The sequence below is a fragment of the Mastigoproctus giganteus genome, chromosome 3, assembly GCF_048544385.1.
Source record: "Mastigoproctus giganteus isolate SK-2022 chromosome 3, ASM4854438v1, whole genome shotgun sequence".
Lineage (NCBI taxonomy): Eukaryota > Metazoa > Arthropoda > Arachnida > Uropygi > Thelyphonidae > Mastigoproctus > Mastigoproctus giganteus.
In genome coordinates, this window is record NC_143577.1 from 144,958,653 (window position 1) to 144,971,259 (window position 12,607).

At 38.1% G+C, this 12,607-nt stretch overlaps 1 protein-coding gene across 1 annotated transcript in view; it reads left to right on the top strand.

The window, feature by feature from the left end:
- Positions 1-12,474: 12,474 nt before the first annotated feature.
- LOC150088304 (uncharacterized) overlaps positions 12,475-12,607 on the top strand; it is a 134,652-nt gene continuing 134,519 nt past the window's right edge. The window contains exon 1 of the mRNA XM_090370692.1: positions 12,475-12,567. The gene's annotated coding sequence lies outside the window, so the exon portion shown is untranslated. The remainder of the gene's footprint in view (positions 12,568-12,607) is intronic.

Genomic DNA, 12,607 nt, shown 5'->3' on the forward strand with positions numbered 1-12,607 from the left:
AGTGTGGCATTGGAGGCAAATTGCTGCTATGGATAAGGGGATGGTTGAGTGGCAGAAGACAGAGAGTGGTAATCAATGGACACTGCTCAACGTGGACTAATGTTATTAGTGGAGTTCCTCAGGGTTCAGTGTTTGGTCCGTTGTTGTTTTCGGTGTTTATGAATGATATTGATGATGGGATATCAAGTTTAATGTCCAGGTTTGCAGATGATACAAAGGTTGGCAGGGTTGTTAAGGACACTACTGACGCTATGCTGCTGCAACAGGATCTGGAAAGGTTGAACAGATGGGCTGAGAGGTGGCAAATGAAGTTTAACATTGACAAATGTAAAGTACTACATATGGGAAACAGTAACCCCAGAGCAACGTATCGACTCTGCGGTACTACACTGACAGTTGTGGAGAATGAAAAGGACCTGGGGGTAATTGTGCAGGCAGATATGAAGTTCTCTGAGCAGTGCAGACGAGCTGCAAGAGTAGCTCATGGTGTCTTGTCAATGATATACAGGAATTTTTCTAGCAGGGATAAAGAGGTGATTATTCCCTTGTATAAGGCAATGGTTAGGCCACATCTTGAGTACTGTATACATGTCTGGAGGCCTCATTTCAAGAAGGATGTAGAGCTGCTGGAACGGGTACAGAGAAGGGTAACAAGATTAGTGAATGGAACAAAGGGTTGCTCTTACGAAGAAAGGCTTAAGTTTTGCAAATTACAGAGCCTGGAGACTAGGCACCGGCGAGGTGATCTGATAGAGGTGTATAAGGCTTTGAATGGTTTGAGCATGCTCAATGCCAATGGGATTCTTCATCTTGCTCAGAATAATCACCTCAGAGGGCATAAATTCAAATTGAGGAAGGACGGATGTCGGATAGATGTGCGGAAATTTGCCTTTGTCCAGCGGGTGGTTGGTTGGTGGAACCGACTTCCATCACTTGTTGTTGAAGCTGATAGCCTAAACAAATTTAAAGCTTAACTGGACAGGTATTTCGAACGAACGGAGGGGTGAAATGGGAGTGGTGTGTTTTTTTTTTTTTTTTTTTTTTTTGGCTGATGCTGAATAAGCTTGCTTTCTTGCATCATATGCCTCTACTAATGCTAATGTAGCCCTAGAGAAACATACCAACTGTGTGGTACTACACTTAAGGTGGTAGAAAATGAAAAAGACCTGGGAGTAATTGTGTAGTCAGATATGAAGTTTTCTGAGCAATGCAGACAGGCTGTCAGGGCAGGTCATGGGGTTTTGTCAATGATATATAGGAATTTTGCTAGCAGGGAAAAGTAGGTGATTATCCCTCTGTATAAGGCAACAGTCAGGCCATGCCTTGAGTACTGCGTACAAGTCTGGAAGCCTCATTTTAGGAAGGGTGTAGATTTACTTGAGCGTGTACAGAGAAGGGCAACAAGATTGGTGAGGGGAATGAAGGGATCCTCTTACCAAGAGAGGCTTAAGTTCTGCAAATTGCAGTTACTGGAGACTAGGCACCTGCGCGGTGATCTGATTGAGGTATATATGGGCCTTGAATGGGTTGAGCACGCTGAATTCTGATGGGATCCTTCAACTTGTTCAGATTACAAACCTAAGGGGGCATAAATTCAAATTAAGAAAAGACAGATGTAGAATAGATGTGCGGAAATTTGCCTTTGGCCAGCGGGTGGTTAATTGCTGGAAAAAACTTCCATCTGTCGTTGTGGATGTTGACAGGTTGAATAAATTTAAGGAGGAACTGGACAGGCAAAATGGAGAGAATGGTGTGATTTTTTTTTTTTTTCCGTTGGCTGATGCTTCATAAGCTCATACATTTGCTTTCTTGCATCACATGCCACTACTACTACTACTACTACTACTACCCCGGGTGCCTTTTTTATGTTTATCTTCAACAATTTCTTCTCCACTTTCCTCTCAGTTATTACAAAATCACCTAGCTCACTACCAGAGTTTAATTCACCTCTTGCATTCCCCTCCCTGAATAACTGCTGATGTTTGAATGTAGATGAAAAATACTTATTTAGTTTGTTAGCCACCGGAGCAGTATCATCAACAGTTGAACTATCAATATCCAGTGGAACAATATGATTAATCCCTTTCCTTCTAGAGTTTACATAGAAATTTGCTGTTTTTCTTTGCATCCTTTGCAAAGATTTCTCATAATCAGCCTTTTCTTGCTTAATCTTCTTTGTGACTTGGTTACAGTCCAACTTATATCTGTCACAAGCTTCCATGTCACACATTAATTTATATGTATTCCATCCATTTTTCTTCTCTGCCATATGTCTCATTAATTCATCTGACATTCATTTACGCCTAAACGTTGAACAATATTTCTTACTTGGTATGTAAAGCCTAGTAGCTTCCAAGTTAAATTCTTTGAATGCTTCCCATTTTGAATTTGCTGTTGGTAACATCATCAGTTTGTCCCAGAGTATAGAATATAAATACTGTCTGAGACCACCGTAGTGGCCTTTACGAAATGGAAAACCCTTCCCTTAATCCCTGATGGTAATTACCTCTTTGAGTAAATATCACTTCAGCACCCTGTGGTCACTGTCACTTAGTGGTTCCTTTATCTGCAGATTCTTAATGCGCGAAGAATTACTACTGATAATCATATCAATAGTAATACTCCCTCTAGTTACCTCCCGAATGTGCTGATGTAGAAAACAATCATCCAATAAATCCATAAAAACCTTGCTAGTGTGTGATTGACCAACCCACAAATTTCAGTCAATAATATCTGGGAAATTTAAATCTCCCATTATAAGACTCTTAGATTTAATGGCTCACTCTATTTCCCTGTACAGTTTCTTATTGTACTCATCAGAGTCATTAGGCCTACAACACACTCATACTCTCAATTTTGATCTACCAATGCTTATGTCACACCAAACTGACTCGGCACTGCACTCCAGCGATGGTCACTGGCTTGACTTCCTTAGATTTTATGTGTTTCTTAACTAATAGTATAACCCCTCCTCCCTTCCTATCCTGTCTATCTTCCTGTACACATTGTACTCCCCAAATTCCAGTTCTGCCTTCCTTATATCTATGTGATACCACGTCTCTGATATACCAACAATATCTGCCTTTGATATTTTGAGAAATACCTGAAATTCATCAAATTTATTTTCCAAACATAAAACACAATGTCCGCTTTGTTTCGCGCCGAACAATCAAAACATCTTTGCACGCCGCACTATCTGGTGAATCAAGCGTCTATCTGGTGAATAATCACCATTCGATTTATCTACACACACAATTTTATGTACATTCTCATGATATAAACAATATCATGAGAATGTACATAAGTCACTAGATAGCGGCGCGCTATCTTGTGGGACAACATGTTCTTTGTGCAATTTTGAAAATGAGCGTTCCCCTGTAGATTTGGTGACAATCATGCACATGAACACTCTGAGTGCGATTTTAACATTTGTAAACATAGATTTCAAATTGCCCGAAATTAGTTTGCTGTTCAACCCAGAGAGAGTCTCACATTTTTCATCAAGAACCATGGAGTGCTTGAAATGCTTGCATTCATTTAGAACGTCACCATAACCAAGATCTTTGTCAAACACATTAGCCAGATGGTCACACTTTTTATTTAGCTCATCAGAACCAATTGTTCTTAATTGACCAAAGAAGGAAAACAGATTTCCAATCCATGATCTGTCAAAACAACCTTCTGCCTGTTTTGACAGATCAGAGTTCAAAGAGTCCAGAACAGGGCGGAATGTTTTCCACCTTGGATTTTTTACTTTTGTTTATAAGTACCTCTTCTCCTGATCTATCATATCTACTAAGACGTACACTTCGCTTTCGTTCCCGTTTCTTCACATCTCTATAATCCGCATCTGGACACCTACTCCTGGCATTCAGTTCGTGTTCACTAAATTTGTCTCTAATTTCCTGAAGATACGTTTTCAGAAACTCAAGAAGATTCTTCGCAACAAGTATGCCTACATCTTTAAACTGGAGGAACTTACTTGTTTTGTTAAATCCTTTGAGAATATCGTTCCAAAAAATTGTCAGAAAGATCGTTTCCATGTTCTCCATTCTCTCACTTAATCCTTCTGCCTCTCGCCTCGTGTTCACTTCCTGATTAATGTCAGCTGATAAAGAATCCAGTGCGTCTTTAATTTTTTCGAAACTTTCACGCAGAGCATGGACAGCATCAAAATGTGATGACCGTTTTGTGTCAGACAGACGCTTGATCACAACATGATCTTTTCCTAAGAATGATGACAGAACATTCCATCGATGTGTAGAAACCGAGAAAAAGGATCATAAACGCTGAATAAAGTTAAAGTAGGAGACAATCTGTAGACAACACTCGGTCGCTTTTACTCTCACCAAGTTCAGACTGTGTCCAGCACAGGTAACATAGATGGCCAACTCATTCAGTTGACGGATCCGTGCTTGCAATCCAGTATAGGATTCAGACATATTTGAGGCAGTGTCGTACGATTGACCGCAGCAGTTGGGGAGTAGGATTTTGTTCTCATTCACAAAATTTATAATATTGTCTGCTAGATTTTTGCTCCATGAGAAAAGATGGGGATGAAGTGGAGGAAACGCTCCACAGGCTCACATCCTCAAATGTAGCAGACAGTAAATGTCAGTTGATCAATGTGTGAGATGTCTGGAGTGGAATCAACACTTATTGAATAGTACTTTGACTTTTATTTCGTCCAAAATGGCACAAAGAACATGTTGTCCCATTAAATCGATAAATTCCTCACAAATATTTGCCGATAGATACGATGGATTTCCCTTTACAGCATTTCCATACAGTTTGAGATGCTCTTCCAAAAAAGGGCCAAATGCACTCAACAGCTCTAGAATACCTAAAAAGTTTCCAATTTTTGTCGACCCAATAGTTTCATTCTCTCCACAAAATGACAAACCTCTGGAGGCAAGAAAGCGAATGACAGAAATCACACGTGTCAACACTTTATGACAGTACTCCTGCTCTGAGTGATGATGTTTGATTAATAAAGAATCTATACATCCAGTTTCTTCATGCCGAATCGAATATGTCACCATGCACTTGCGATGTTCTTCTCCATTTTCACGTTCTATATTAAGATCCAATCATTAAATCCTGATGTAGCAAGGGGAGATTCTTTATTGGACAATAAGCGACATGCAAAGCAGTACAAACAACCTTGGGATGGTGAATAGAGTAACCATTCGGGTTTTACAAATTCGCCAATCTACAGTTCACGTTTGAATACGTTCTTTAATAAATACCTTGTCCGAGTTCTCTGTCCTCCGGCTTCGTCGTACACTCGGCTTGAGTTTGAAAGGTTTCAATCATGATTATGACATGATGTCGGCCCACTACGAATCCAGTAATCCACTGTATTAGGATTCTTAATGTCCCATAGTCCGGAATCTGTGACGTGAATCACAGACTCGGGACACTCCTTTGCCGTTACAGATTCGTGTATTTCTTCTGGTGGAATGTTAGCATCAGAAGCAGATAATGGTATGTCGACAGCTGGATGATCGGATGCAGGAGTGGATGTAGATGGAGTTGCTGTATTTAGAGAAGCAGTACTAGTAGCTGCCATTGCACATGGGCTAAACTAAGATGTTAACTTTGGAAGTTTGCTCATTTTCTGCTTCTCTTCTTTAGCTCGTTTCCTCTTCTGTGTTCCACTCATATAAGTACACTTCATTTCATACGGATAAATATAACATTTTACAGACTGCATAGCTGTTTGGAAGTTGGAACAATAACAATTTCTAATAAAATAATGATGGTATATCTCGAAGGCTCTTTTCCATGACTTAACTTTTTTTAGCCCCTTTTTTTCAATTATTTTATGAGTAAATTCAAACCGATAATCAACATTAATCAGTTGGTGATAAATTCACCATGGGCCCCTGCCCTGTGTGCCCATGCGTTAAGACGGTACTGGGTGGTTTTATTTTTTTTATTTACCATAATATTATTTCTTTAATTTATTTTGAAAATTGAACAAGAAAACATAAATGTGGTAAATCATTATTTTTCGCCTGAGTTTCATTGAAAAACACTCGAGTTCAGTATTATTAGCCATATAGTGCAAGGAAGCCTGAGGCTTACGCTGCACCAGCCAAAAAAAACAAATTTCTGAATTGCCCTGAGAGAGAGTCAGAAGTAGGAAGGAATCACCAAGAAAGAGAAGAATGATGATATCTAGCTCAGGACCCTTGGTGTGCCTAGCCCATACTCACCAGATGTGATCCCCTGGGATTGTTTATATCGGAAACAAACGTGAAGGTCTATTTTTAACTAGTTCCACACATTCCCGGAACTAGTTCTCGGAGGTGTCACTTTGGAACTGGTTCTTGTCGAAATTCGGAAATACTACTTCTGTACTATCACGAATCACGCTGCAACTATTGCTCTGGAAATTATGAAAAACTCTAATTTTTAATGGATAAATTTCAATGCTGACAGTTCATTTAGATTGTGTAACGAATGGATAAAGTATTTATGTCCTTTTAAACATTATTAACTTAGCGGGTGAACACAAGAAACTCGATTTCATGAACAAAACCGTATTTTCCCTCCCGAAAAACATCAGCTTTGATTATCCCTCACAGCTTAAAAAGACGGTGAAATGAAGTTTTTTTAATTTTTTTTTATTTGAAAGAATACTTAAATTAAGCAGTTAAACATGTTAGGCTAACTTCGAAGTCACATAAAGTTATTTCTCCCTTCCAAGGGAGGGTACAGATTGAGCGTTCAGAATTGGATATTATGCAGCGAAAATCAAAGTGGTAGTTTCAAGCTTACTATTGCCGAAACATGTGAAAACGATAAAATTAACCTCTCCTTATGGAATTTAATGGATACAATTTATTTTTTGAAATTAAATAGGTATTTTCCCACATGAAAAATTATAAAGAATTTTTTTTTTTCATATCTTTAGTTGTATTTTTATCAAACATCTAAAAATCCACGTCGCTATCAGTGTATTCTGTCTATATAGACATCTCTGTATTCTGTCTATTTTCAAAGTAAAACAAACGCGTTCTCACGGTAAAAACATAGAACCTGAGTATATTTCCAAATTTACACATTCATCGGCTTGCCTTTTGCACATAAACTTCAATAACAGCACGACACAGAAAAATGAACTGTTGTTCCAAACAGTATCAATCTTCTCTTTTGATGCGCAAAAGACAGAAAGTAATCACGTTTACAACTTAACTCTACATAAATCTGCAGGAAAAAAAAAAAAAAAAAACAGAAATACGGAATTGCTCTCTTGTTGTTTGTAACTGTGCCAGATAGGAAAGTTCACTCCCGACTTGAACTTTGAACATGATCACTGATTGGTAAGTTTTTTTTTTAACAAATCAAGCGCTGTGATTGTTCAGTTGGTATAATGTTTCTTGCGTTTTCATTGGCTTAGACCCCCCGATTTGAATTATCGATATGAATATTTGTTTTTCATGACAGTTGTAGTAGTAGTAGTGGCATGTGATGCAAGAAAGCAAGTGTATGAGCTTATGCAGCATCAGCCAAAAAAAAAAAAAAAAAAAATCACACCATTCCCTCCAAATGCCTGTCCAGTTACTCCTTAAATTTATTTAACCTATCAACTTTCACAACGACAGATGGAAGTTCCAGCAATTAGCCACCCGCTGGCTAAAGGCAAATTTCCGCACATCTATTCTACATCTGTTTTTTCTTCATTTGAATTTATTCCCCCTTAGGTTTGTAATCTGAACAAGTGGAAGGATCCCATCAGAATTCAGCGTGCTCAACCCATTCAAGGCCTTAATGTACGAAATTTAAACTAGGAATTACACTTCGGCATCCAGTAATTGGTATTTTCAATTTAAACCAGCAGTTCAAAAAAAATAAGATGTTATTTCAATAGCTAATAAAAGTAATTTTATCAACAAGCACTATCCATCTGTGTTTGGTTGTATTTGAAACCTGAAACACAAACCCAGTCCAAGTTGGTAGAGAAAAAAAAAAAAAATTATGTCTGAGAATAAAGTACATATCACAAAATAAGTGTGTTTTCTGCATTGATTTCCGAACGGATGATTTACATTTCTTAAAAATTATAATGTCCACACCCATCAAGGTAAATTGTAGGAAAATAATACCACTACCTTTTTTTTAAAGTAACGCTAAAAAGCAAATGGATCGTATTGTTTTGGGGAGAAAATCACCATTGTTGGTTTTGTTCATTCAAAATTTAAAAGTTTAACGTCTGGTAGAAAAATAACTATTCATTTCGATTGTCAAGCCAAATTGAGCGTTCACATTGCCAATCTACTGTCTAAGACCATTATAGTCCCCATTAATTAACAAAAGGCAAAATCAACGTGTCTTACCGGATTTTTTCGTGAATTTTTAAACTCAAACAGGGATTTTTGCTATATTCAGTGGTTTAGCTAATATTAGTTGGTAATATATATATATTTTTTTTCTTTTGGACAGCAAGTTGTTGATAACTAAAACGATTACCATTTTAGACAGCTAGGAGGGGTAACAGTTGAAGAAATTCAGTCAACTGACTGGTGTTTCTGTTGGTAACGAACTTTCCCAACAGAAACCTAGTTTACCAACCTCGTGCACGAGGTTGGTGAACGTTATGGCATCATTTTTTGTTCCATTGTAATATTAGCTGATGAAGGAACCCGGGCTAAAATCTATTATTTGGGTACCACTAGTCTCGGCGAAGTGGGCGTGGTCATAGAAGGGTCGAGTTCTGTGATTGGGTGATTATTGTCTAGGCGTTTTGTTTCTGATGTTTTGTGTCGTCAAAAAAGGCGTCTGCGCGGTACCACAGTGGTATCGTCATAGTCCTCCCCACACCGGCTGGAAAAAGCCCGGGTTCGAATCCCGTCGATGACGCGAGGAACTTTAATGGGTTTTTCACTCCGTGGCTGAGTTAGTAGGTCTCAGGTGTAGATAGCAAGGTTTCTCCCCCGAAACTGGGGTTTTTCGTCCAGCAAACAGACAAATCAACCATAGAACACACGCAATTAACAGACATAAGACACAGCACGGCAGATGAATTTAATTATTCGGGTGGCCTAAATATAATAGTTTGGTTTCGTCAAGAAGGGGGATGCTTAGCTTAGGTAGGGTGTTTATCTCCCATCCAACTGTTTTAAAATCTGAAAACGACTCCCCGATTAAAAATAGCGGCAACTGGGTGTATAAACACCCTAGACATATCAACCTAGGAGGACAGGGGGTGGAGGAAAACAGTGAGTGGCACCTCACTACGAGTGGTAATAGTAATAGTAATGGCGGTATGTGATGCAAGAAAACAAGCGTATGAGCTAATGTAGCATCAGCCAAACAAAAAGAAAAAAAAAACAATTTCACACATCTATTCCCTCTGTCCAGTTCCTCCTTGAATTTATTTAAGCTATCAATTTCCACCACGACAGATGGAAGTTTGTTCCAGCAAGTAACCACCCGCTGGCTAAAGGCAAATTTCTGCACATCTGTTCTACAACTGTCTTTCCTCAGTTTCGTGCCCAAGCCGTTCAACGCCTTATAGATTGATGTGATCTGATTGACTGGTACCCAAGATCTGAATTTTAACGGGAACTCGATATAATTTTTGTATTTGTAAATAATTTAGTATTTTGTAAATATTTGTATAGGTTGCAAATATTTTAGTCCTGCTCTTTGGATATAACAATATTCTTCATGCATTATGGAACCCGAAGCAAAAGTCATTTTCCTAAGTGACCTATGTAAAGGTATACAAATGTCATTTATACATAGGTAAATAATTACACAGTGATGTTTATTCGACCTTGAATATGCTACGTGGTGGGGTAACCAATGGGAGAAGAGGGATGTGGTCACATGGTACAAGTGAGCTGGCTAATTACGTCACTACAAATGTACAGGTAAATAATTACGTAGGCATTTTCTGATTAGATATCGATTAGCGGTTTCGACAGGTTATTCTTTTACGTAGAAAACATTCGACCTCTTCCGTCATACCTCCGAGGGGGTTGGCCAGCAGAGGGCGGGTCCCCTAGGTTTATTATTCATTTATTTAGTTTTGTTGCTTGTACTGGGCATAATTTTATGGATCTGCGCGGGTAGCACAGTGGTATCGTCACTATTCTCCCCACACCGGGTAGAAAAGGCCCGGGTTCGAATCCCGTCGATGACGCGAAGAACTTTAATGGGCTTTTTCACTCCGCAGCTGAGTTAGTCGGTCTCAGGCATAGATAGCAAGTTTAGCATTAGTAGAGGCATTTGATGCAAGAAAGCAAGCTTATGCAGCATCAGCCAAAAAAAAAAAAAATAATAAATAAAATGAAAAAAAAAAAAAAAAAAGAAACCACTTCCACTTCACCCCTCTATTCGTTCCCCAAGAAACTGGGGGTTTTCGTCCAGCAAACAAACAAATAGACCATAGAACATGCAATTAACAGACATAAGACACAGTACGGCAGATGAATTTAATTATTCTGTAGCCTAAATATGATAGTTTTTTTTCTTTTTTTTTTGGATCTGCGCTGGTAGCACGGTGGTATCGTCACTATCCTCTCTGCACCGCGTGGAAAAGGCTGGGGTTCGAATCCCGTCGATGACGCGAGGAACTTTAAAAAGCTTTTTTTACTCCGTGGTGGCTAATTTAGTCGGTCCCAGGCGTAGACAGCAAGGTTCCCCCCCCCCCGTAGAAGGTGGGGTTTTTCGTCTAGCGAAACAGACAAATCGACGATAAAACACACGCAATTTACAGACATGAGACACACTGCACAGCAGATGAATTTAATTATTCGGGTGGCCTAAAAATGGTAATAGTTTTAATGTTATGACTAAAATCAACATGCCTTTTTTATATATTACAGGACAGTTCATATGATGATATTACTATTTGAATTTAGAGGAGACCACATAAAATTCAAATATCTTTCATATGTAATGAGAAAGTTCATAAATTAAAAGAATTTTTCAATTATAAATTATTATTATTATTAGCCAGGAAGGAAGCCTGACTGGCTCGTACAGCATAAGCCTCAGCTTATGCTGCACCAGCCAAAAAAATTTTTTTTCTGAATTACCCCGTCAGAGAGAGGGGGAGAGAGAGAGAGAGAGAGAGAGAGAGAGAGAGAGAGAGAGAGAGAGAGAGAGAGAGAGAATCACCAAGAAAAAAGAAGAATGATGATATCCAGCTCAGGACCCTGGGTGTGCAAAGCCCATACTCACCAGATGTGGGCTGGGCACACCTAGGATCCTGAGCTGGATAAACTGAAATGTGTGTATGTTCGTGTTTTTTTGTTGTAATGCAAACTCATATAAATAGTGATCTTAATGAAAGAATGCTTAATTACTTTTGTTAAAGAAAATAACTGACAGCAATAAAACAGTCAAAATTTAGTCACAGATCATTGCTTTCAAAGTTTTCATTGATTGCAGATTATTTGTATTTTTGTGTAGTAAAAAAAAAAAAAAAATTAGCAAATCTGGTTAGCAACTAATTGATGCTGTGTTCATTTCATAGGGTGTCAGATATAAAAGAATGAATAAAAAGTGAAAAGGAGTTCAATTCATTAAACCGAAACCTAAAACAAGAGTTGCAATTAGTCAAAGTGACCAGCGTAGAAGGAGATTAAGGTGACAGTCATGTGTACCAGTTGCAATAAACATTAATAAATAAAGAATTTTATGTACACACTTGTACTGGGTTCATGTAGGTAATTATAGCAGGTTTCAGTGCACCTGTTTCACTGTATTGAAACCTTTTATTAACTCACCAGAACCCATTAGTGTGTTCATAAAATTCTCTATTTATTAATGTTTATTGCAACTGGCATACATGACTGTCATCTTAACCTCCTCCTGGGCTACATTTTAGCCAAAGACTGGCCATTATGTTATAAAAACATTGAAAATATTACTTATTAAATTATTATATGTATATGTGAAAACATAAATAAATTACCATATTATATTCAAGAAATGAATTTAAAGTAGAAGGAGGATTTGAACTAATGAGACGCAAAACATCTCATTCTGACATTACCACATGGTTAGTATAACTGCTACGTTACCGTTTTCAAACCTTTACTTATGTTTATATTTCGCTATTCTTCCTCTTTCACAGCATCCTTTTTTGTATTGGAATTATAATTAATTGGGAATATCTTATACTAATAATCAGGAATCGATACATTGTCCATCGCAATTACAAAACTGCAGAAAATTCTCCAGGAACTCCTCGCAATGTTCAGGCCTGTTTGTATGTTCATACAATGGTGGCTCCACTTTCTATGCGCTTTAACACGTAAATGAATTAACATTATTGCCTATGAGAATGTCCACTCTGTACCGTACTACTTGTTCATAGAGTAGTAATATGACTGCTCGGTTTGTAGGTTAACACCACCGACTATTCTGTTCTCTAAAGCGATAGATTACTACACAGTAATGATTACCGGTTATTGTATATACCTTGCATTTATTAAATTCTTTCATTTTAGTGTAATTTGGAAGTTCTTAAAATATTCCAGGAGGCGCGTCGGGCTGGATCAACCATACTTCTTGAGCCCTTCGATAGATAGTTGAGAGTGAAAGGTGAAAAATTGTTTATAATTGTGTGTTTAATGATATTAAT